The sequence below is a fragment of the Bombina bombina genome, chromosome 1 (assembly GCF_027579735.1).
Source record: "Bombina bombina isolate aBomBom1 chromosome 1, aBomBom1.pri, whole genome shotgun sequence".
NCBI classification, from domain to species: Eukaryota; Metazoa; Chordata; class Amphibia; order Anura; family Bombinatoridae; genus Bombina; species Bombina bombina.
The window spans coordinates 806,974,114-806,998,308 of record NC_069499.1 but is presented as its reverse complement, the minus strand read 5'-3'; positions in this window follow the sequence as shown (position 1 = coordinate 806,998,308).

Here is a 24,195-nt window from a genome sequence, read left to right as displayed (position 1 = left end):
ACTCGCCAGAAACATGGGCCGTCAAGCTCCATTCGGAGCTTGATAGATAGGCCCCTTAGTATTTAATTCTTAAAAAACAGACACTAGGTAAAAGCTTGCTTACACTTTTTAACCTCAATCCATATATGAGGTATCAGTAATGCTTTGTTAAAATGACAATTGTACCATTCAAAATAGCGTAAAAGTTCATAGAAAGACCATTTGCATGTCACAAATTCTATGTGGGGATAAAAGGGGTCTTTGAGTAGTAGATCTCACTCACACAATAGTAATAATAGTGACAATTCCTGACGCATTTCAAAGGCTTTTTTCAAGTGGGTACTGGTCTTCCTCAGCAGAGGATGTAAGTGAGAAGTGCAGATCGCTTCTTATAAATGGGAGTACATGGGCGGTGCGGCCCGCCTCTAAAGTGATTGGTTTGAAACTGGCTTGTCAAATGATGTGCCGGGGGTGTGAGTGCACGTACACTCCCCCAGCTCCACCAATCCGGTGGTCTTATTAGCATATTAGAGGAAAGATACAATTATATTATACTAGTACTACATCGGAGCAGCAATTTGTTCATACCGCTCCTGTTAGATTTTGCCTGCAGGGAAAAAAGAGAAAGACTTTCCCATATTCTTATATACTCAGCGTTGTTTGAGCGTGATTAATCCCTTCTGGCTGCATTCCCCATATTGCGGTTGTAACAAAAAGGCGAATGACACCAATGACACATGCAAAGATTGTATTAAGAATTTTGACAACCATTCTAATAACATTACATCAAAACACTTTTCTTAAGAAATATACGGCTAGATTTAGAGTTTTGTCGGTAAGGACCCGCGTAGCTAACGCCGGCTTTTTTCTGGCCGCACCATAAAAATAACTCTGGTATTGAGAGTCCACATAAAGGCTGCGTTAGGCTCCAAAAAAGGAGCGTAGAGCATATTTAACGCAGCTTCAACTCTCGATACCAGAGTTGCTTACGCAAGCGGTCAGCCTCAAAAACGTGCTCGTGCACGATTCCCCCATAGGAAACAATGGGGCTGTTTGAGCTGAAAGAAAACCTAACACCTGCAAAAAAGCCGCGTTCAGCTCCTAACGCAGCCCCATTGTTTGCTATGCGTAAACACTCCCTACGTCTGCACCTAACACTCTAACATGTACCCCGAGTCTAAACACCCCTAAGCTTACACTTATTAACCCCTATTCTGCCGCCCCCGCTATCGCTGACCCCTGCATATTATTATTAACCCCTAATCTACTGCTCCGGACACCGTCGCTACTTACATTATCCCTATGTACTCCTAATCTGCTGCCCTAACATCGCCGACCCCTATATTATATTTATTAACCCCTAATCTGCCCCCACAACGTCGCCTCCACCTGCCTACACTTATTAACCCCTAATCTGCTGAGCGGACCTGAGCACTACTATAATAAAGTTATTAACCCCTAATCCGCCTCACTAACCCTATAATAAATAGTATTAACCCCTAATCTGCCCTCCCTAACATCACCGACACCTAACTTCAATTATTAACCCCTAATCTGCCGACCGGAGCTCACCGCTATTCTAATAAATGTATTAACCCCTAAAGCTAAGTCTAACCCTAACACTAACACCCCCCTAAGTTAAATATAATTTACATCTAACGAAATTAATTAACTCTTATTAAATAATTTATTCCTATTTAAAGCTAAATACTTACCTGTAAAATAAATCCTAATATAGCTACAATATAAATTATAATTACATTGTAGCTATTTTAGGATTAATATTTATTTTACAGGCAACTTTGTAATTATTGCTATTTACATACACAAATAGTATTGGGAATTTTAACAATTAAATGTCTCATTGTTATTTACATATAGCGATCGTATTTGGAATAATCCAAGAAATCTTCAAAATCTTTAAAGAGAGCTATCGTGGTCTATGCATTATATGGTAATAACTGCATCTGTGTTCAGCCAAAAAATTCATGGTGGTCATAATAATAGGATTTAAACAGTGATTAACATCTAAAATACATTTTTATATATATATATATATATATATATATATATATATATACTCTCATGTTGTCAATAATACTATCTAAAAGTCATTATTAAAAATAATAATTGTCTTTAAAATTCATATTAAGAGTATTCAACAAAATTTTTTTAAAAGACTCTCTAAAAACATAAATATTACTGACCTAGATAATCTACCAGATCAAGTAGGAATTCATAAAATATGGTATAATAGAGTGTTATAAGAAAAGCTAGGGTGATATAAATGGAAATATAAATTTGAACAATATCAGCTATAGTATATGCATAAATATAAATATAGGTATATAGACATGTATGTGTATAAACACATAGATGTATATGAATACCATTATAAATATGAAGTTGTCACTAAATATATGTCATCCTTCTATTAAAAAAGCTGCTAGGTCTATATCTTTATTAAGGCCATATGGGACCTGAGTATGCAAGGTATGGATCCAATAAGTCTCTCTCCTTCTTAAAAACAACTCCCTGTTGCCCCTTCTGTCTTTTGCTGGTATGAATTCTAGAATAATAGCTTTGAGGTTTGAGGGATCCATATTATGGAACGCTTTGAAGTGTGCTGGAACACTGTGTGTTTTGAGACCTGCTTTAATATTTGTTAGGTGCTCTGCCAATCTTTTTTTAAAGGGCCTAGTGGTACGCCCAATATACTGTAGCCCATATGGACACAAGTATACAACATGATCTGTTTTGCAGTTACAAGCTACATTTATCTTACAGCTTTTTCCATTCATGTTGGACTTCATTTCTGTTGTAGATTTAGACCCATTGTAATGGTCATCACAGGCTACACAATTGAGATAATTGCATTTAAAAAAGCCTATTGTCCTCTTCCCAAGACTATTTTTTCGGAAAATAATTTTTGGCTCCTTAGGTAAAGACTTCTTTAATATTTCCTTCTTTAATAGCAGATAATAGCAGATGCCAATGTTTTTTCATAATTGTTCTGATTTCCTTGGCCCCCTCATTATAAGTTGTAATAAAGTGAGTCATATCTTCCTTTTGATTCTTCACTTTTTTGTTTCCTGTATCTAAAAGTGACTGTCTATTTATATTTTTCCTCTATTATAGGCCTTGTTCAGTTTACCTTCTGCATACACTCTCTCTAAGAATTTCTCTTTGAGGATAGTAGGCTCTTTTTCAAAGTCATTCATTTTCTAACAATTTCTTTTCACTCTCTGGAACTGGCCATATAGGATGTTTCAAATCCAGCTCTGATTATGATTACTTGTTGCATATAGGTAGCCATTGCTGTCAGTCTCTTATATAATTTTGACTGAATTTCGTTATTTTCATGAAAAAGACATATCTAAGAATTTTATTTGGTCCTTGTTCTTCTATCCTGTAAAGGACAGATTGAATTCATTTGTGTTCAGTCTTGTAATAAATGTATCCAGAACATCCTCTGGTCCCTCCCATATCATAATAATGTCATCTATATACCTTGCCTATAGTTTAATGTATGATTGGAAAGGATTGTTGTTCCAAATTTTAAACTCTTCCCACAGCCCCATGTACAGATTAGCAAAACTCGGGGAAAAGCGTGTCCCCAATGCTGTCCCATGGAACTGTAGGTAGAAGGTCTTTTCAAATAGGAAGTAATTTCTATCGAGAATAAAGGTGATGGCTTTTAATAAGAATTCTATAATATTTTGTGGTAAATCTGTTGGAGCTTCTAACCAGTATTTTACTGCCTCTACTCCCTTTTTATGAGGGATATTGGAGTAAACTGCACTCCATTTCACTTTCGACAATTTTTGAATAGTATCTGGGGTGTCCCTTAGATAAGATTTTAGTAGAGGTATCGGGGTTGAAGAAATGAGTCAATGTACTCAGAGACTTTGGAGGTTAAGGAGTTAATGCCCGAAACTATTGGTCCGGTGGTTTCTTTAGGTCTTTGTGCACCTTAGGGAGTTGATAAAAGATGGCAACCATAGAGGTCTCATTCTTCAGAAAGGCATTCTCCTCTTCATTTAGAATATTATCTTCCTTTGCATCATCCAAAAGATGTCTATATTCTCCTAGGAAGATGTTTGTAGCGTCACTTGAATGTTTTGTATATTAACTCTCGTCATGTAAGAGGTTATGTGCTTCCTGTATGTAGTCCACCTTATTCTGAATCACAATTCCTCCACCTTTATCGGCCTCCCTAATTATAATATTTGGGTCATCTTCTAGGTCCCTGATGATCTTCCTTTCTTTTATTGTCAGATTATCCTTTTTGATTTTGTAATTATTGCACATTTCCGTGAATTCTTCCTGAACTAAGTTGGAGAAAACAGTGATTAGACTGCCCTATGAGTGAATAGGATAATATGTGGACGGAGGTTTGAATGATGTATGCATTGGTAGAGTCTTTTTTGTTGTTAATATTCTTTCTTGGTTACTTTCTTCCTCCAATTCTTCTAATATTTGAGTAAAAGATTGTTCCATTTCTTCATCTCTTTTTCCATTGTTAGATATTATAGAATTTTTCTCAAAGTGTCTCTTTTAGGGTAAGCTTATGTGTAAACTTATTTAAATCAATGAAGAGTTGGAAGGAATTAGGTCCTTTAGTCGGGGTGAAAGATAATTCTATGTTTTTATGTCATTCACCTCCAATGTTCTACTGGATAAATGAAATACCTTCATTTTCACATTTTCATTTCCCAGGTCATAGAGGACTTTTGTCTCTTTTTTCCTGTTTTTTTTACCTCCTCTTCGTCCTCAGGGTTTCTGTTAGTCCCCTGTTGAAACTTTCTTCTTTTCGACTCCATATCGGCAGTTCTCTCTGTTCCTCTAAAAAAGGATCATAGTTTCTTGTATTCATATCCTGTTCTCTTATGTATTGATTATTGTGATGGGTCCTTTATTTGGAACTGTATATTTCTTTGGATAAGCCCCGGTTTTGTTTCCATATTCCTTCTCACTTCTCAAACAAAACTGGGGCTTATCCAAAGAAATATACAGTTCCAAATAAAGGGACCCATCACAATAATCAATTCATAAGAGAACAGGATATGAATACAATAAACTATCATCCTTTTTTAGAGGAACAGAGAGAACTGCCGAGATGGAGTCAAAAAGAAGGTTTCGACAGGGGACTAATAGAAACCCCCGAGATTAGAACCCCAATGGAAAATAAGGGGTCTAAAAATACCAAACGTAGAGGATGAAGAGGAGGTAAAAAAAACAGGGAAAAAGAGACAAAAGTCCTCTATGACCTGGGAAATGAAAATGTGAAAATTAAGGTATTTAATTTATCCAGTAGAACATTGGAGGTGAATGACATAAAAACATTGGAGAAAGGATTATCTTTCACCCCGACTAAAGGACCTAATTCCTTTCAACTCTTCATTGATTTAAATAAGTTTACACGTAAGCTTACCCTAAAGAGACACTTTGAGAAAAATTCTATAATATCTGACAATGGAAATAGAGATGAAGAAATGGAACAATCATTAACTCAAATATTAGAAGAATTGGAGGAAGAAAGTAACCAAGAAAGAATATTAACAACAAAAAAGACTCTACCAATACATACATCATTCAAACCTCCCCCCACATATTATTCTATTCACTTGAAGGGCAGTCTAATCACTGTTTTCTCCAACTTAGTTCAGGAAGAATTCACGGAGATGTGCAATAATTACAAAATCAAAAAGGATAATCTGACAATAAAAGAAAAGAAGATCATCAGGGACCTAGAAGATGACCCAAATATTATAATTAGGTAAGGCCGATAAAGGTGGAGGAATTGTGATTCAGAATAATGTGGACTACATACAGGAAGCATATAACCTCTTACACGATGAGAGGTATTATAAGAAACTCTCGAGTGACCCTACAAACATCTTCCTAGGAGAATATAGACATCTTTTGGATGATGCAAGGGAAGATAATATTCTAAATGAAGAGGAGAATGCATTCCTTTAGAATGAGACCCCTATGGTTGCCATCTTTTATCACCTCCCTAAGGTGAACAAAGACCTAAAGAAACCACCGGGAAGACCAATAGTTTTGAGCATTAACTCCTTAACCTCCAAACTCTCAGAGTACATTGACTCATTTCTTCAACCCCTGATACCTCTACTAAAATATTATCTAAGGTACACCCCAGATACTATTCAGAAATTGTCGAAAGTGAAATGGAGTGCAGAAGCAATTTGGGTGACACTTGATGTCAGTGCCCTTTACTCCAATATCCCTCATAAAAAGGGAGTAGAGGCAGTAAAATACTGGTTACAAGCTTTAACAGATATACCAAGATATATTCTAGAATTCTTATTAAAAGCCATCACCTTTATTCTTGAAAGAAATTACTTCCTATTCGAAAAGATCTTCTACCTACAGCTCCATGGGACAGCAATGGGGACACGCTTTGCCCAGAGTTTTGCTAATCTGTACATGGGGCTGTGGGAAGAGTTGACAATTTGGAACAACACTCTTTTCCAATCATACATTAAAAAATGGGCAAGGTATATAGATGACATTATTATGATATGTGAAGGACCAGAGGATGTTCTGGATGAATTTATTACAAGATTGAACACAAATGATTTCAATCTGTCCTTTACAGGAAAGAAGAACAAGGACCAAATAGAGTTCTTAGATATGTCTTTTCATGAAAATAACAAAATTCAAACAAAATTATATAAGAAAGAGACTGACAGCAATTGCTACCTATATGCAACAAGTAATCATAATCAGAGCTGGATTCAAAACATTCCATATGACCAGTTCCAGAGAGTCAGAAGAAATTGTTCGAAAATGAATGACTTTCAAAAAGAGGCTACTATCCTCAAAGAGAAATTCTTAGAGAGAGGGTATGCAGAAGGTGAACTGAATAAGGCCTATAATAGAGCAAAAAATATAAATAGACCGTCACTTTTAGATACAGGAAACAAAAAAGTGAAGAATCAAAAGGAAGATATGACTCACTTTATTACAACTTACAATGAGGGGGCCAAGGAAATCAGAACAATTATGAAAAACATTGGCATCTGCTATTAAAGGATGAACTATTAAAGAAATATTTACCTAAGGAGCCAAAAATTATTTTCAGAAAAAAATAAAAATTTGAAAAATACTCTTGCATTAAGCCAATTGATGACAAAAACTAAACAAAATTGGCTTGGGAAGATGACAATAGGCTTTTTTAAATGCAATCATCTCAGTTGTGTAGCCTGTGACCACCATAACAATGGGTCTAAATCTACAACAGAAATTAAGTCCAGCATGAATGGAAGAAGCTGCAAGATAAATGTAGGTTGTAACTGCAAAACAGATCATGTTGTATACTTGCTAGAGTGTCCATGTGAGCTACAGTATATTGGGCGTACCACTAGGGCCTTTAAGAAAAGATTGGCAGAGCACCTAACAAATATTAAAGCAGGTCTCAAAACACACAGTGTTCCAGCACACTTCAAAGCACTCCATAATATGGATCCCTCAAACCTCAAAGCTATTATTCTAGAATTCATACCAGCAAAAGACAGAAGGGGCAACAGGGAGTTGTTTTTAAGAAGTAGAGAGACTTATTGGATCCATACCTTGCATACTCAGGTCCCATATGGCCTTAATAAAGATATAGACCTAGCAGCTTTTTTAATAGAAGGATGACATATATTTAGTGACAACTTCATATTTATAATGGTATTCATATACATACTGTATGTGTTTATACACATATATGTGTATATACCTATATTTATATTGATGCATATACTATAGCTGATATTGTTCAAACTTATATTTCCATTTATATCACCCTAGCTTTTCTTATAACACTCTATTATACCATATTTTATGAATTCCTACTTGATCTGTAAGATTATCTAGGTCAGTAATATTTATGTTTTTAGAGATTCTTTTAAACAATTTTTAGTTGAATACTCTTAATATGAATTTTAAAGACAATTATTATTTTTAATAATGACTTTTAGATAGTATTATTGACAACATGAGAGTATATATAAATGTTATTTAGACGTTAATCTCTGTTTAAATCCTATTATTATGACCACTATGAATTTTTTGGCTTAACACAGATGCAGATATTACCATAAAATGCATAGACCACGATAGCAATCTTAAAAGATTTTGAAGATTTCTTGGATTATTCCTAATACGATCGCTGTATGTAAATAACAATGAGACATTTAATTGTTAAAATTCCCAATACTATTTGTGTATGTAAATAGCAATGAGAAATCTTAATTTCTTAAGAAAAGTGTGTTGATGTAATGTTATTCGAATGGTTGTCAAAATTCTTAATATGATCTTTGCATGTAAATAGGAATTGGAAACTTGGTGTCATTCGCCTTTTTGTTACAACCACAATATGGGGAATGCAACCTGCAGGGATTAATCATGCTCAAACAAAGCTGAGTATATAAGAATATGTGAAAGTCTCTCTTTTTTCCCTGCAGGCAACATCTAACAGGAGCGGTATGAACAAATTGCTGTTCCGATGTAGTACTAGTATAATATAATTGTATCTTTCCTCTAATATGCTAATAAGACCACCGGATTGGTGGAGTTGGGGGAGTGTACATGCACTCACACCCCCGGCATGTCATTTGACAAGCCAGTTTCGAACCAATCAGGAAGGGAGTTACTTTAGAGGCGGGCCGCACCGCCCATGTACTCCCATTTATAAGAAGCGATCCGCACTTACATCCTCTGCTGAAGAAGGCCAGTACCCACTTGTAAAAAACCTTTGAAATGCGTCAGGAATTGTGACTATTATTACTATTGTTTGGTTGAGATCTACTACTCAAAGACCCCTTTTACCCCCACATAGAATTTGTGACTTGCAAATGATCTTTTACGCTATTTTGAATGGTACAATTGTCATTTTAACAAAGCATTACTGATACCTCATATATGGATTGAGGTTAAAAAGTGTAAGCAAGCTTTTACCTAGTGTGTTTTTTTTAAGTAATAAATACTAAGTGTACTTTACGAAAAACAATATTGCACTATCTTTTCTGTTTTACACATTGTTAACACATAATGAGACCATGTCAAGCGTGAGGTGGAATAAAGAACAAATGGACTGAAGTAAAAGGTCACCTGAGCAGCGGATTATCAGTAGTCTGAAGAGGCCTATCTACTTAACTACTTGTGGGGCACTTACCTCATTTGTATTGAGGTAGTTTATAGTAAGTAAGTTGGATTTGAACTGTCTACACTCCGATTTTCTGAGAATTACTTCATTATATTCACGTATTGGGACTTTACTTTTTCTCTGTATAAGGAGCACAATTAATTTATGGACTTATCACTTTGATGAGAAGATAATAATAATAATATATGTATCTATATATGCCTGTTGTAACTACGAATTAGAAACATTTGTGTTTTCTGAGTCCCTTTTGAATAGGTAACTAATATTATCTTCCCCTCTAACCATCAGCTATATGATAATAGCAAAGAAGGGTCAGATATCATTAAGAAATCTGTTGATAACTTTTATCTAACTATATTGAGAACTAAGGTCAGTCTAGTTGTGCACCTTTAAACCAATCTTTTTATCCATACACATTTTCTTTGACATATTACCTTACCTTGGGGACCCTATTGGTGATTTGGCAGGTTTTGTTGGGCAGCACCATGCGACATCCTTTATTCTTATAGAGATCTATAAGAATCAATCTATTGCACTTAGCGCTGTAAATGTTCTTCTTTTTAGTCATACTGTATATATTTATTTTACTCTCTGCAATTCCACTGTTTTGTGAATGTCCCCTTATAGTGCCATGGCTGCTCATCAGTTAAAAAGATAGTCCACAAAGGGAGTTGGGCATAGTACAGTGAGTAACAAGTTGCACACATAAGGGGGAGGCATGGGCCACAACAAGGTAGAGTGTCATATTAAAGGGATAGTAAAGTCAAAAGAAAACTTTCATGATTTAAATAGGGCATGTAATTTTAAACAACTTTCCAATTTAATTTTATTACCTATTTTGCTTTGTTCTCTTGCAAGTCTGTCAAAAGAACTGAAATAAGGGGGCAGGTTGCAGGGGCATAGATACAAGGTAATCACAGATGTAAAAAGTATGTTATTATAACTGTGTAGGATATGCAAAATTGGGGAATTGGTAATAAAGGTATGATCTACCTTTTTAAATAACAAAAATTCTGATGTTTACTGTCCATTTAACACAAAGTTGTTCTAAGATCACCCTACACTCGCTTACCAGGACAGCATGTTCTCCATGATAAGGACAAGGACATATTCCAGAGGCCTCTATGAGTTTCAGGCTGCAGGGAGATAGCACGCGTTATGGGATGGGAGTGATCAGACTGTATAGACAACATGTCAGATCTATTTTCCTTCACGTTCTCCTCTAGCTCATTAGTAGTAGGGAAACGGTCAATACCCTGCCATCTACTACCAGCCCTCAGATCAATATCTGTGAAGATTGTAGGATCAGGGGTAAAGTTGGGTAGGAAAATCTCAAGAATGTTCTTCTCAGGCTTGTTAAAGTAATAAATTAGTAGTTTCTCTATATCTCTTAGTAAGTTCAGCTTGTTAGTCATCATAGATCTAGGTTCTCTGCTTTAGCATTGTCTGGCATAATTGGCATTGATTTGTAGATGCTATATGGTAGACACAAGTTATAGCAGTTCACTTCCAACTGTGCTACACAGGTCACCGGGGGTCCTGGAAATTTAACATCAGGTCGCTGCCATATATTTCCAGAGGTCTTGACTAGGGCTGCATTACATGATACCACCACAATTTTGACATCTATTGAAACAGCATCTTCTCCTGAAGACATTTATAATCTGTAGTGGATTATGTTGCTTTGATTTACAAATAATTAGACAATTATCAAAGTGTTCCTAGCAACTTCCTATCATGGCTGATACCCAGATTTGCTCCCTGCTACTTTTAAGAATGTTATACAATGTGCCAAAAATGCTGCCATCTAGTGCTCAAAAGCATTTTTGCAAAAGTGGTGCCATATAGTTCATGCTACCTACCTACATATTGTTTTTGAGAATAAAGAACATTTAAGAATAGAAGTAAATTGGAAAGTTTCTTAAATATGTACCCTGTATTATGAAAGAAATGTTTTAAGTTTTATGTCCTTTAATCACAGACACAATACACTTATTACTTTGGAATGCCTATATACACACTAATAAACTTTAATTGAATACCATGGGGCCGATTTATCAAATGTCTGTCCATCATGATCCGCTCAGCGGATCATGTCCAACAGACATCGCTGAATTCCGACAGCATATGGTGTCGGCATTTAACATTGCACAAGCAGTTCTGGTGAACTACTTGTGCAATGCCTCCCCCTGCAGATTTGCGGCCAATCCGCCACTAGCAGGGAGCTGCTCCTTAACTGCTGTTTCCGGCGAGCCTGAAGGCTGGTGCAGAAACAGGAGCATCAGGGGCCATTCGGCCCTTGATAAGTTCGCCCAACCCATGTTCAAAGATGATAAAAACTGCCTATATTATTAGTTTGATGGAAAAGCCTTAAAGATTAAATACTGTATTATTATTTAAGGAGCTAAAACTAAGGGAAAATCATTTCAAAATACAGTATTAAGATATATTAAACAGCTTTGAAAGTACAATTTTAATGCAAAAAATAACATGTTTAAAATGTGCTCTTTCAAATACATGATTAAAATAATGCGAAAGTAATGTACCTTTAAAAGTATCAAAAATGGACACTGAAAAGGCATGTAGGCAATATTGCTGCTTTACTGCAGGAAACACGTTTGCACATCTTTTAAAGTGAAATCATTAACTTCTCTGGGAAATAAATTGCAATCCTTAATACAATGGCATACCTGTCTTCCATTTGACTCTAACAAACATTAAAACAGTCAAAGCAACTAGAAGACTCGAAAATGAACAAATTGTTCTACGGAGATAATGAAGATTTATTTACAAAAGCAGGATCAATGACTATCCACCATGGGCAAGAGGTAATATCCAGTTTAATATGTGTATTGGGAATGAAATCCCATTAGCTCTAATATGTTTTTTAATAGGAAAGATATTTAGCTTTGAGCTATATAACAAATAATAAATTGCTTTTTTGAGTTTCTCTTAAGTAGTTGCTTTATTTCATTATGTTAAGTTATTTTGTTCTAATTCAATCTTCTTTATTCTCCTTTGATTTTGTCTCAGACCTCTCTCTGCTGAAAACTGTAGTTCCACCAGATCAATGCATGCTACACTTTTAAAGCTAAAACTTCATTAGAAATATCATCACCATTGCTTTTCAGTGCCCCTTCTTTGACTGCCCTATTTTAACTAACAATTCTCAGTACACTGTATAAGTCAGCAGGAGAAGGTTTATCCAAACAATACTTTGGTTTTAGATATAGCTGTAAGGAATTTGTTTCTTCAAATAAATATTTTCAAGGGTGCATACATGCTTGACATGAGTAATTCACAGTACAGAAGTAAATTATAACTGCACATTATGGGCTCAATTTATCAAGTTTTAATAACAGGTTCAGAGACCCGGTGTGTCAGGCTCGCTCAGAGCAAGCCTGAAACACTAGATAAAGGGACAGTATACACCAATTTTGATATAACTGCATGCAATAGACTACTATAAAGACACTACTATAAATGCACAGATACTGTTTTAAAAATACAGTATAAAACCTTTTAAAAACTTATTATGAAGCTCCCAGTTTAGCACTGTGGAAAAGATTAGGTAGGGACACCCACTGAAATGGGCTCTGAAAATCAGCGCAATGTTATTTAACCCCTTAATGACAACAGTACTTTTCCATTTTCTGTCCGTTTGTGACAAAGGCTATTTTTACATTTCTGCAGTGTTTGTGTTTAGCTGTAATTTTCCTCTTACTCATTTACTGTACCCACACATATTATATACCGTTTTTCTCGCCATTAAATGGACTTTCTAAAGATACCATTATTTTCATCATATCTTATAATTTATTATAAAAAAAAATATAAAATATGAGGAAAAAATGGAGAAAAAAAAACACTTTTTCCAACTTTTAGCCCCAAAATCTGTTACACATCTGCAACCACCAAAAACACCCATGCTAAATAGTTTCTAAATTTTGTCCTGAGTTTAGAAATACCCAATGTTTACATGTTCTTTGCTTTTTTTGCAAGTTATTGGGTCATAAATACAACTAGCACTTTGCTATTTCCAAACCACTTTTTTTCAAAATTATCGCTAGTTACATTGGGACACTGATATCTTTCAGGAATTCCTGAATATCCCTTGACATGTATATATTTTTTTTTAGAAGACATCCCAAAGTATGAATCTAGGCCCATTTTGGTATATTTCATGCCACCATTTCACCGCCAAATGCGATCAAATACAAAAAATCATTCACTTTTTCACAAACTTTCGGTTTCTCACTGAAATTATTTACAAACAGCTTGTGCAATTATGGCATAAATGGTTGTAAATGCTTCTCTGGGATCCCCTTTGTTCAGAAATAGCAGACATATATGGCTTTGGCGTTGCTTTTTGGTAATTAGAAGGCTGTTAAATGCCGCTGCGCACCACACGTGTATTATGTCCAGCAGTGCAGGGGTTAATCAGGGAGCTTGTAGGGAATGTGTAGGGTTAATTTTAGCTTTAGTGTAGTGTAGTAGACAACCCAAAGTATTGATCTAGGCCCATTTTGGTATATTTCATGCCACCATTTCACCGCCAAATGCGATCAAATAAAAATAAATTGTTTCCTTTTTCACAAACTTTAGGTTTCTCACTGAAATTATTTACAAACAGCTTGTGCAATTATGGCACAAATGGTTGTAAATGCTTCTCTGGCATCCCCTCTGTTCAGAAATAGCAGACATATGTGGCTTTGGTGTTGCTTTTGATAATTAGAATGCCGCTAAATGCCGCTGTGCATCACACGTGTATTATGACTAGCAGTGAAGAGGTTAATTAGGTAGCTTGTAGGGAGTTTGCAGGGTTAATTTTAGCTTTAGTGTAGAGATCAGCCTCCCACCTGAAACATCAGACCCCCTGATCCCTCCCAAACAGCTCTCTTCCCTCCCCCACCCCACAATTGTTCCCGCCATCTTAAGTACTGGCAGAAAGTCTGCCAGTACTAATATAAAAAGGTATATTTGTGTTTTTTTTTTGTTTTTTAATAGCATATTTGCATATGCTGCTGTGTAGAATCCCCCCTTAGCCCCAATATCATGGATCCCCCATCAAACAGTTCTCTAACCCTCCCCCTCTAGCCTAATGGGCGCCATCTTGGGTACTGGCAGCTGTCTGCCAGTACCCAGTTAAGTAAAAAAAAAAAGATTCTTTAATTTTAAGCTACTTTCTGTAGTGTAGCTACAACCCCCCACCCCACCCACCCCTCCCAGAACCCTTCGATTACTTTATAAATACAATTCCCCCCCCCCCTTTTCTCCCAATGTATTATTTTAGTTTTCTGTAGGTAGCGGTTCCCACCCGCTCCCGCCCCGTGCACGCGCCCGCCCGCCGCCCCCCGTGCACGTGCGCGCGTCCGTGCGCGCCCCCGGGTACTCCCACCTCCGATCCCGCCCCCCTCCACATGATCACGGGCCCATTGCAGGCCGCCCACCCGCCTCCCTGTTGCGCTCCCACCCACCAACGATGCTTCGGTGCAGAGAGGGCCACAGAGTGGCTCTCTCTGCATCCGAGGCTTGTAAAGGGGTATTGCAGGATGCCTCCATATCGAGGTATCACTGCAATACCCTCAGAGCTGCTGGAAGCGATCGCAATCGCTTCCAGCACTCTGTTAGACAACTGACGTACCAGGTACGTCTATTGTCATTAACTGCTTGTTAATGCATGACGTACCTGGTACGTCAGTTGTCATTAAGGGGTTAAAAATAAGCAAAACTATACATTTAAAAAAAAAAACCTGTATGGGCTATATAAATGGATCATCTACAGAACATTTATGCAAAGAAAAATCTAGTGTATAATGTCCCTTTAAGTACCTAAAGTGTGGCGGATTGCCATCATCCCGATTGGATTGGGTGATTGAGCGCATTGTGCAATGTTAAATCCGGGCTTGCTGCAAGGCTGGGCATACAAAGGTTCATGACAGCAAACCTTGTCTGGCCACTGAATAATAAATGGAATCCTATATCTAAATATAAAAATAGGTCAAACAACCTTGCTTCATAAAGTGTTGTATTTTCTACAATGTCTGTTAATTTAGCAAATGCTTTCCATACCTTTTCTGTATTGATATCACTCTTATTTAAATATATACATATACAAATATATACATTAAGAGTCAGATTACAAGTGGAGCGCTATTTAATGTTCCCACACGAGTGTTAACTGCTCTTGAAGTAAAGTTTTTGCAAGTGTCAGGCTGTGCTTGTATTACAAGTGAAAAGTTAACTGCTTTTGCCCACACACTAACCCGACATACATAAAAAGCTGAGCTTAGAATATTGCATGTGCTATAATCTATTCCCCCATAAGAATCAATGGAGCAAAAAAGTAAAAAAAAAAAAAAATAGCACCCTACTCGCATGCAAACCAAAACTCATATTCTCAACTACGCTAACCTGACATGAAAATATTAGACAAGTGGAACGCTAAAAATTTTGTTTTCTTTCGTTTTCATTAGTTAAATAAATAATTTTTTAAAAAAACAAAATCGTTTCTGCAAATTAGTTATGTTAAGTTAAATCGTTTTTTGGATCCATTTGTTTTTTCGGATCCATTCTTTATTCATATGCATTATTCTATTCTGAAGTTTAGAATAGAATAATGCATATGAATAAAGAATGAATCCGAAAAAACAAAAGGATCCAAAGAAAACTATTTAACTTAACATAACTAATATGCCGGTGATTGCCGAAACAAAATTATCTAAAACCGCCACCCACATCGCCGACACTAAACAAAGCTATTAACACCTAAACCGCTGCCTCCCCCACATCATCAACACTAACTAAACCTATTAACTCCTAAACCGCCGTTCCCAAACATCGCCAACACTAACTAAAACACTAAATAAACCTATTAACCCCTACACAGCCGTAGACCTAAATTAAAGTTACAATTATTAACTAATAATTGTAACTTTAATTTATTTTTAAAAGATATAAAAATAAAACCTAAGCTAGCTACAATATAACTATTTACTAACTACGTTGTTAAAATAAATACAAACTTACCTGTGAAATAAAAATAAAACCTAAGCTTACACTAATAAAACCTAACATTACTAAAAATAAAAAAACTAAGATTACTAAAAAATTAAAACTACAATTACAAAAAATAATAAACACTAAAATTACAAAAAATAAAAAAAACTACCATTACAAAAAATAAATTAAATTATCCAAAAAAATAAAAATGATTCCTATTCTAATCCCCCGTTTAAAAAACAAAACACCCCAAAATAAAACAAATTAAATTTATAATAAACTACCAAGGGCCCTTAAAAGGGTCATTTGTAGGACATTGCCCTAAAGTTAACAGTTCTTTTGCAAAAAAATAAAAACAAACACCCCCTAACATTACAAACCCACACCCCCCAAACCTACAAAATAAAAATAAACCTAATCTACCCGTTGCCCCAAGCTCATTAATTCCTATTGGCTGTTTAAATCAGCCAATAGGATTTAAGCAGCTTTCATTCCTATTGGCTGATTTAAATTTTTCAGCCAATAGGAATGCAACAGTACCCCAATATAAAAGGGGTACCTTGCATTGAATCCTCAGTGTGCGGCAGACAATCGCATAAGGAGGACCTCCATGTCAGAACGCCTGGACCTCCACCTCCGCGCATCCACCGACCGCTCCGCCTCCACCAGGATGAAGATAGAAGATGCCTGTCCCGCAATGGATACAGATGGAGCCGCCTGGATGAAGATGCTTCGCCACAGGGATGAAGATCTTTTGCCGGACTTCAGCAACTGTGAGTACTGATTCTGGGGGTAGTGTTAGGTACCTTTTTCTTTTTTCTTTTTTTTTTAGATTAGGGCTTTTTTTATTTTAATGGGCCGAAAAAGAGCTGAATGCCCTTTTAAGGGCAGTAAAAGAGCTGAATGCCATTTTAAGGGCAATGCCCATACAAATACCCTTTTCAAGGCAATAGATAGATTCTTTTTTTTAGTTAGGTTATTTTATTTTGTGGGTTTGGGGAGGGTGGGCGTTTGTAATGCTAGGGGGTGTTTTATTTGTTTGCAACAAAGCTGTTAACTTTAGGGCAATGTCCTACAAAAGACCCTTTTAAGGGCCCTTGGTAGTTTATTATAGATTTGTTTTTTTATTTTGGGGTGTTTTGATTTTTAAACTGGGTATTAGAATAGGAATCATTTTTATTATTTTGGATAATTTCGTTTATTTTTTGTAATGGTAGTTTTTAATTTTTTTTAATTTTAGTGTTTATTATTTTTTGTAATTATAGTTAAAAAATTTTTAGTAATGTTAGGTTTTTTTATTTTTAGTAATGATAGGTTTTTTATTTTTAGTAATGTTAGATTTTATTATTTTAAGCTTAGGATTTATTTTTATTTCACATGTAAGTTTGCATTTATTTTAACTAGGTAGTTAGTAAATAGTAATAATGTAGCTAGCTTAGATTTTATTTTTATTTCACAGGTAAGTTTGTATTTATTTTTAAATAGGTAGTTAGTTAATAATTGTAACTTTAATTTACATCTATTTTAATCATGTTAAAGATAGGGGATGTTAGGTTTATGGGTTAATAGTTTAATTTAGGTTGTTGCAATGTGGGGGTTGGCGGTTTAGGGGTTATTAGGTTTAGCTAGTGTTGTCAATGTGTGGGAATGGCGGTTTAGGTATTAATAGGCTTAGTTAGTGTTGGTGATGTCAGGGAACTGCGGTTTATCGGTAAATAGGTTTAGTTAGTGTTGGCGATGTTGGGGAACTGCGGTTTAGGGGTTAATAGGTTTAGTTAGTGTCTGCAATGCCGGGGAACGGCGGTTTAGGGGTCAATAGCTTTATTTAGTGATTTAGTTAGTTTTGGTGATGTCGGAGAACAGCGGTTTAGGGGTTAATAGCTTTATTTAGTGATTTAGTTCGTTTTGGCAAAGTCGGGGAATGGTGGTTTTGGGGGTTAATAGCTTTATTTAGTGATTTAGTTAGTGTCGGTGATGTCCGGGAACTGCAGTTTAGATTAGAACAATTAAAAATTCTGAATATGAATAAAGAATGGATTCGAAAATTCGGAAACTGATTTATTCATTTTCGGAATTTTTCTGGATTTTAGTTATGGCGCCGATTCCGAAATCCGGATGCATTCGAAACATATTGCACATGTCTAGAAAATATGATTATTTCACATTCCAATGTTCTTTACATAGAAGAATATGGTAATGTAAGGTAGCATAGTCTCCTGAAACAGAATGAATGGGACTGTGCCATCAAATGGTAGTTAAAAACCATTGTAGGATATGTTGCAACTTTGTTGCGAATTGAAGGGTGGGATTACTCACCAAATATAAGAGGAAACTTGAGGAAGATCCAGCCTCTTTTTCTTTGGATCTGGACTGGTGAAAGTTTTTGCTGCACTCCAGAAGTTCAGGAAGGACGGTTCTAAAAGGATCTCGGTGGTTCCCAGATGTTATAGGGACGATGAGGGCCCGGCGACAATGAGTGCAGCTCCTAAAGGACAAGAGAGGGGTAGTGATGAAGAAGTTATCCCCCCCACGCCTCGTGAAAGCAGGTCAGTATCCAGTATTGGAGCAGGCCTTAAACGCGGGTGTTGAAACATTGGCATTGTCAGGGTTAACTAGGGAGGTGGCGGCTGCAGTAGTGGGTTTGATAAGGGCCCTATTGGCCACCATGCTCCATGTTTCTGGTGGGTCCTGGGCTTTAGGTGGGCACATGTTGGCAGTTGGTGGAGGGGGCTCAGCAGCAATGAGGGCGTGTCCAGAGTCCTCAAATAGTAGAATAGACCATGCTCCTCCTGTTCCACAGCTCGCTATGGGCCCGGTCGCTTTTGCTTCCAGTCATGGGATGGCGAGCGTACCCGGCGGTGACATCACTTCTGATAGTGACACACAGGACATTGCGGTTCCGGGTCCAGTGGCGAAGGCGAATGCTTTGCAAAAACACAGAAGTGGCTATCTAGGTACAGGTGAGTGGGAGTATCCGGGTGCAGTAGCTCCGCCGCACAGCACTCTACAAGGGCTCTTAAAGGGACTAAGGCAGTATTGGTGAAGAGAGGCAGAGCGGTAATGGGGGCTCAAGAGACACATAGGGGCTGCATAACTGGAATGCATGCACAACGTGCAGTGGCTAATAAGAATGCAGTGGGCACTTTTAGGATGCAAGAGTCTGGCATCATGGGGCGCTCATTAAACAGGGGCCGCGGGGCAACCCTTAAAGCACAAGGCAATGGTGAATTGGCTGGAACTAGGCAGGGGAGAGGAATGTATGGGAGAATGAAACTGACGGATATCTTGGAGTATGTGAGGTGTATGAGATGGAAGTACCCCCCCCCCCCCGGCTAGAGTAAGTGGGAAGGGGTCTGCACATGTCGGCCTGGATACTCCCCTCTCCTTTGTTTCTCCCACACAGACAGTGATACAGATGGCAGATGGAGTGGGCCCTTCCACTTCTAGGGCCTAGACAACACCTACACTTACACCGGAAGGTGAGGCAGCAGTGCAGACATCACAGGTCGGCTATAGAAGCGGACCTGCAAATGAAGGCTACCAGGAAGGAGCAGCAGCAGTGATCAGTAGCTGTGAGAGATCATGCTTGCAGCATACACACACCTTTAGTGGGGAGTCTGACTTTGATGGTGGGAGAAGGCTTGGCTTGAATAGCAAGAGGCATAGATGCATGTTCCGCATGCTTAAACTGTTAGTGGCAGATAGGAACAAATGGGGTGAAGCACCTAGGGTTCCCTCACTTAGGGTGACAGCACCCGCCAGAACAGCATTGGCCTTACCAGCAGGGGGGCAGCCTGAACCACAGATTAACCCCAGAAAGGTGGCAGTCCAAGGGGATTCTTATTCGTGCAAAATGCACCCATTGCACACGCACCTTAAACCTAAAACTGTTTGCAGAATTAGAGACCACCGCTATGTTAACATGTCGTTGGAAGTATATTGTAACAAAGAGTGCAGTGTGGATGGCTAGGGCCTAAGATGGTGCAGATAATTATGATGAGTGGCGGTGGTGTTTTAGGGTCTTCTCCTCCTGCTACCTAGAACAAAGGCCAGAAATGGCCTTAGATATCATTAAATATACTGATATCATAGAGTATATTTACAATAAGTTGGGGACGGAGTATGGAGATCCTATGACAGTGAGTTCAGAAAATGGAGGGCGACCCTATATTGACTTTTGGGGTTAAGGACCTCCATCTATGGTCCGAATTTGGCTTAGAGCGAGCAGCAACACAGGGCCCGACACTCAGGACGGGCCCCCCTAAGCCCTCGGGTCCGATAAGACGTAGGGGCAGGGAGTGCTGGAAATTTAATGAGCGACAGTGTGATAAAGGAGCGTCATGCACCTTTCGCCACAACTGTATGTACTGTGGGGAATTACATACAGGGGTTGACTGCCCAAAAAGAAGGAACACCGCTAGTGGTAATCAAAGGTCTTTTTTCCACTTCATATTTGTTTGGGTCAGTGTATAAAATGTTTTTGTTTTGTTTGTTTTTTACTTACTCCATGAATGCAGAGAAAAGCTAGCTATTTGTAGCTAGCATACATTAGCAATGAGAGTTTATGATTAGACATCACAAGCTGATCTAAGCAGTGCACAGACTCATCCAGTTGCTGCTAAGTAAGCTGCTAAGACCTGCAATAAGTGCTGTTCTCGCAGACTCACCACAGCTGATAAGGGGAGGCAGCATATCAGCACAAGGTCTTCTCCTCCAGCCTCACCTTGGAAGCATATCACTGGTCAAGTTTCTCATCAAGAACACTTCCACTGCAAAAATGCCAGCAGCTCTAAATGAAGCAACGGTTTAAAGGAGCACTACCTGAGCGAACCTTAATCAGTGCATGTGCCTTGTCTTCTCTGTAATTCTCTGTAAAAGTCTGCACTATATCGCTCACTGTACTGTGTGCTGGCTTTTAGATTGAGGATAGGACAGATGTGCTGCCCCTCCCAAATCTAGCTGCCCCTCCCAAATCTACTGCCCTAGGCACCGGCCTTGTTGATCTAGGCCATAATACGCCCCTGCAAGGGCGCCAACACCTCTGAGGCTGGACGCCCTTAGGCCATGGCTGGCGGCCTACCCGGATGGAGAGACTGCCTGATTGTTATTGGAGGGAATTCAGGATGGGTTCAGGATTCCTGCCCAAGGGGTGGTGAAGGGCTTAGTGACCCATAGAAATCTGCAATCTGCCTATGAGTTCCCAGAAGCAGTTAGGGACAAAATTAATAAGGAGCTGGCTTTGGGGAGGTTTGTAGGCCCATTCAAAGTGCCCCCAATCCTTTCTTTTGTGGGGCCCCTAATATTTTTTCAATATTTAAAATGTTTTGATAATGTAAAAGTGGATGTGTGCCAACCATATGGATTTTTATTTAAAAGAAGACTAACCATCTTCTTGGTTTAAAGCACCCCACCCAGTACTCAGGTGCTTTCATTATAGTACATTGAAAGTGTGTATAAAGCCAGAGAGGCTTATTTTAAATATGCAAGGTTAAAGCAGGAATGTTTCAGCCCAGAAAGGCAGTGCATTTCAGTATTAGGACCATTCAACACTGGGACACCTTGTAAGTTAGTGACTGGCTTAAGAAAAATATGGCCATATTCTGTAACTAAGATCACAATTTTAATATAAAAGTAGGTGATTTTTGCAATATTTAAAATGTGGATGTGCGCCAATATTCTATTTTGTGTGTGTGTATATATATATATATATATATATATATATATATTTATTTTAAAAATGGTGATAGCCTAGAACCATTTCAAGGTGTCTTCCTCCCTGGGTCACTAACCTACAACCACATTATACATGCTTTTAATCAAACACACTAAGATACAACAAGGGTGACACAGGCCTTTTGTAATTTCCCTAGACAGATACAAAACACAGAAATGGGGTGCACATCCAATGCCGCTGCAGAACTCATTTACCAGCACACACAGACAGGAGAGAATGTTAGCCTAGCAACTGATGACTCACACAGGCAGCCACTCTCGTTTTTGTGAGTCACTGCACAGGAGCTTCAGAATGAGCTGAGCACACTATGCTGAAACAGCACTGTTAATGACAGTAAAGCAACTGTGCCAGCTAAAATGTGAGGGGAAAAAAATATATATGAACGGATTGCCAGTCACTAAGATCGCTATACCTGTGCCACCACTGGCCCTAATAATATCATTTCAAGTGGCCGGACCCAGAGCTATTGCTCCCCCTTCCCCCCCCCCCCCCCTCCTGATGCCCATGTATATTTTGTAGCTCTTTACAGGCTGGGGTTCATGACTTATGACAGGACATCAAAAAGACCTAGACACTGCTAGACTTCTTGTTTTAAAGTCCAAAAGTTTAGGGGGGGGGGAATCATATTATTTAAAATCTTGTTTATAACAATTTTAATAAAATTGCATCTTTCCCACATTTTTTGTTGTAGATTTCTCACATCATATGTACATAATGGTGTTGTTTCCATCTGCTGGGGCTCCTGAAAAAAAACAAAAAGAAAAACATAATTGTTCCACCCTAAAAATTACTTCTAGTATTGCTAAAATAAGAACAGTATCTGAAAGCATAGAAATGGCTCAGCAGTTAAGGGGTTAAGTTAATCAATTAGTTATTGCTCTGCAGGTTGTAAAAATGCTAAACAAGATACTGGCAGGTAATAATATTGACTTCTTAGAAGACTTCACTTTAAAACTAGCTCTCTAATACCTCTTTGATCATACATTACTTTGTTTTTTATTAAGGTAGAGAAATGAAAGACAAACATAATGAACTGTATATAAATTTGTTATCCGTCAATTTGTAAAAAAACAGCATGTACTAAGATCACAATTATGTGAACATTGTTTTTTTTTTTAAAAAAAGCCACATAAGCTATCCAATCTGTATTTTTTAGTACAATCTCTTTATTTTTTCGCTGAACAATCTGTTTTCTCTTAGTGTGAATGCTTTTTATAAAAGGAATAAAAGGCTTTAATATTCCAAAACAAATGTAGCTGATATACATGCAAAATTAAATTATTGTATGAACCACCATTGTGCCCTGAATGTCAAATAGAAAAGAGAACAGTATGACAAATGGTTTTCTTTAACATATTGCATACATTTGACTAATGCAACATGACAAAACATCTTGTCCTATTATACACAAAAAATTCTATGAATTGTTACAACTGAATACATTTGTGCTATTATAGCTGGTTTTGGTAGGTAGGATATGGTCCTCATGTTTAAAAAACTTTATGAACAATGGATGAATCAGTTTTTAATCCTATTTTGCTAAGCCATGTTCACTCCTCCTACGTAGATGATTTTTTTTTTTAAATACTTTATTTTTCGTGTAGTATACATAACAGATAGAAAACAATGACAAGTCAACTATATGTAAGATGAACGGAAGGAAATGCATATTAGATCTGCAACCACACATGTTTTTCCTTTTTCTTAAATCAAATTCTCTCTCTCCTCTCTGCTCTTCCTCTCCTAACTTTATAACTAAATCGAAGGTCTAGTCTACCTCATTATTATTACAAGAAATCTAGTGGGCTATGTGCACTCTCCCATTGATTGATAACATCTCTTCTTTTTCAACTGTACAGGATAACAAAGTCTCTTTAAGTGTCCTCTCAAAGTTTGTCCATCTGAAAGAGAGGAGCACTAGCCCAAAGTCAATAGAAAAGCTCCCCCCCCTCTAACTTTCCCAACTCTGTCTCTCTTTTTATAAGATCCGTCCGTTCTCACTCCCCTGGGGCGTCACTCCAGGATTCATGCACACTGTATATTTCCCCAATTCCTATTCTATTGTTGTCTAAAAGGCGTCTAGGTGAATATGTCCCAGTCACCCCGTAGCTGCGCATTGAGGATGAAGTCAGAGTCCTTAAGTGGGTATAGGATTTGCTTTTGGTGTGTGAGGTCTAGCGTTTTGATGAAGGGCTCCCACTTGGTCATAAACTTCCTTGTCCTTCGTGTAATGTCCCCTTGAGTGTCCAATTGTTCTTTTGTCATCTGTTGTGTCAAAGCTTCCTTGAGCTGTGTCAGTCTA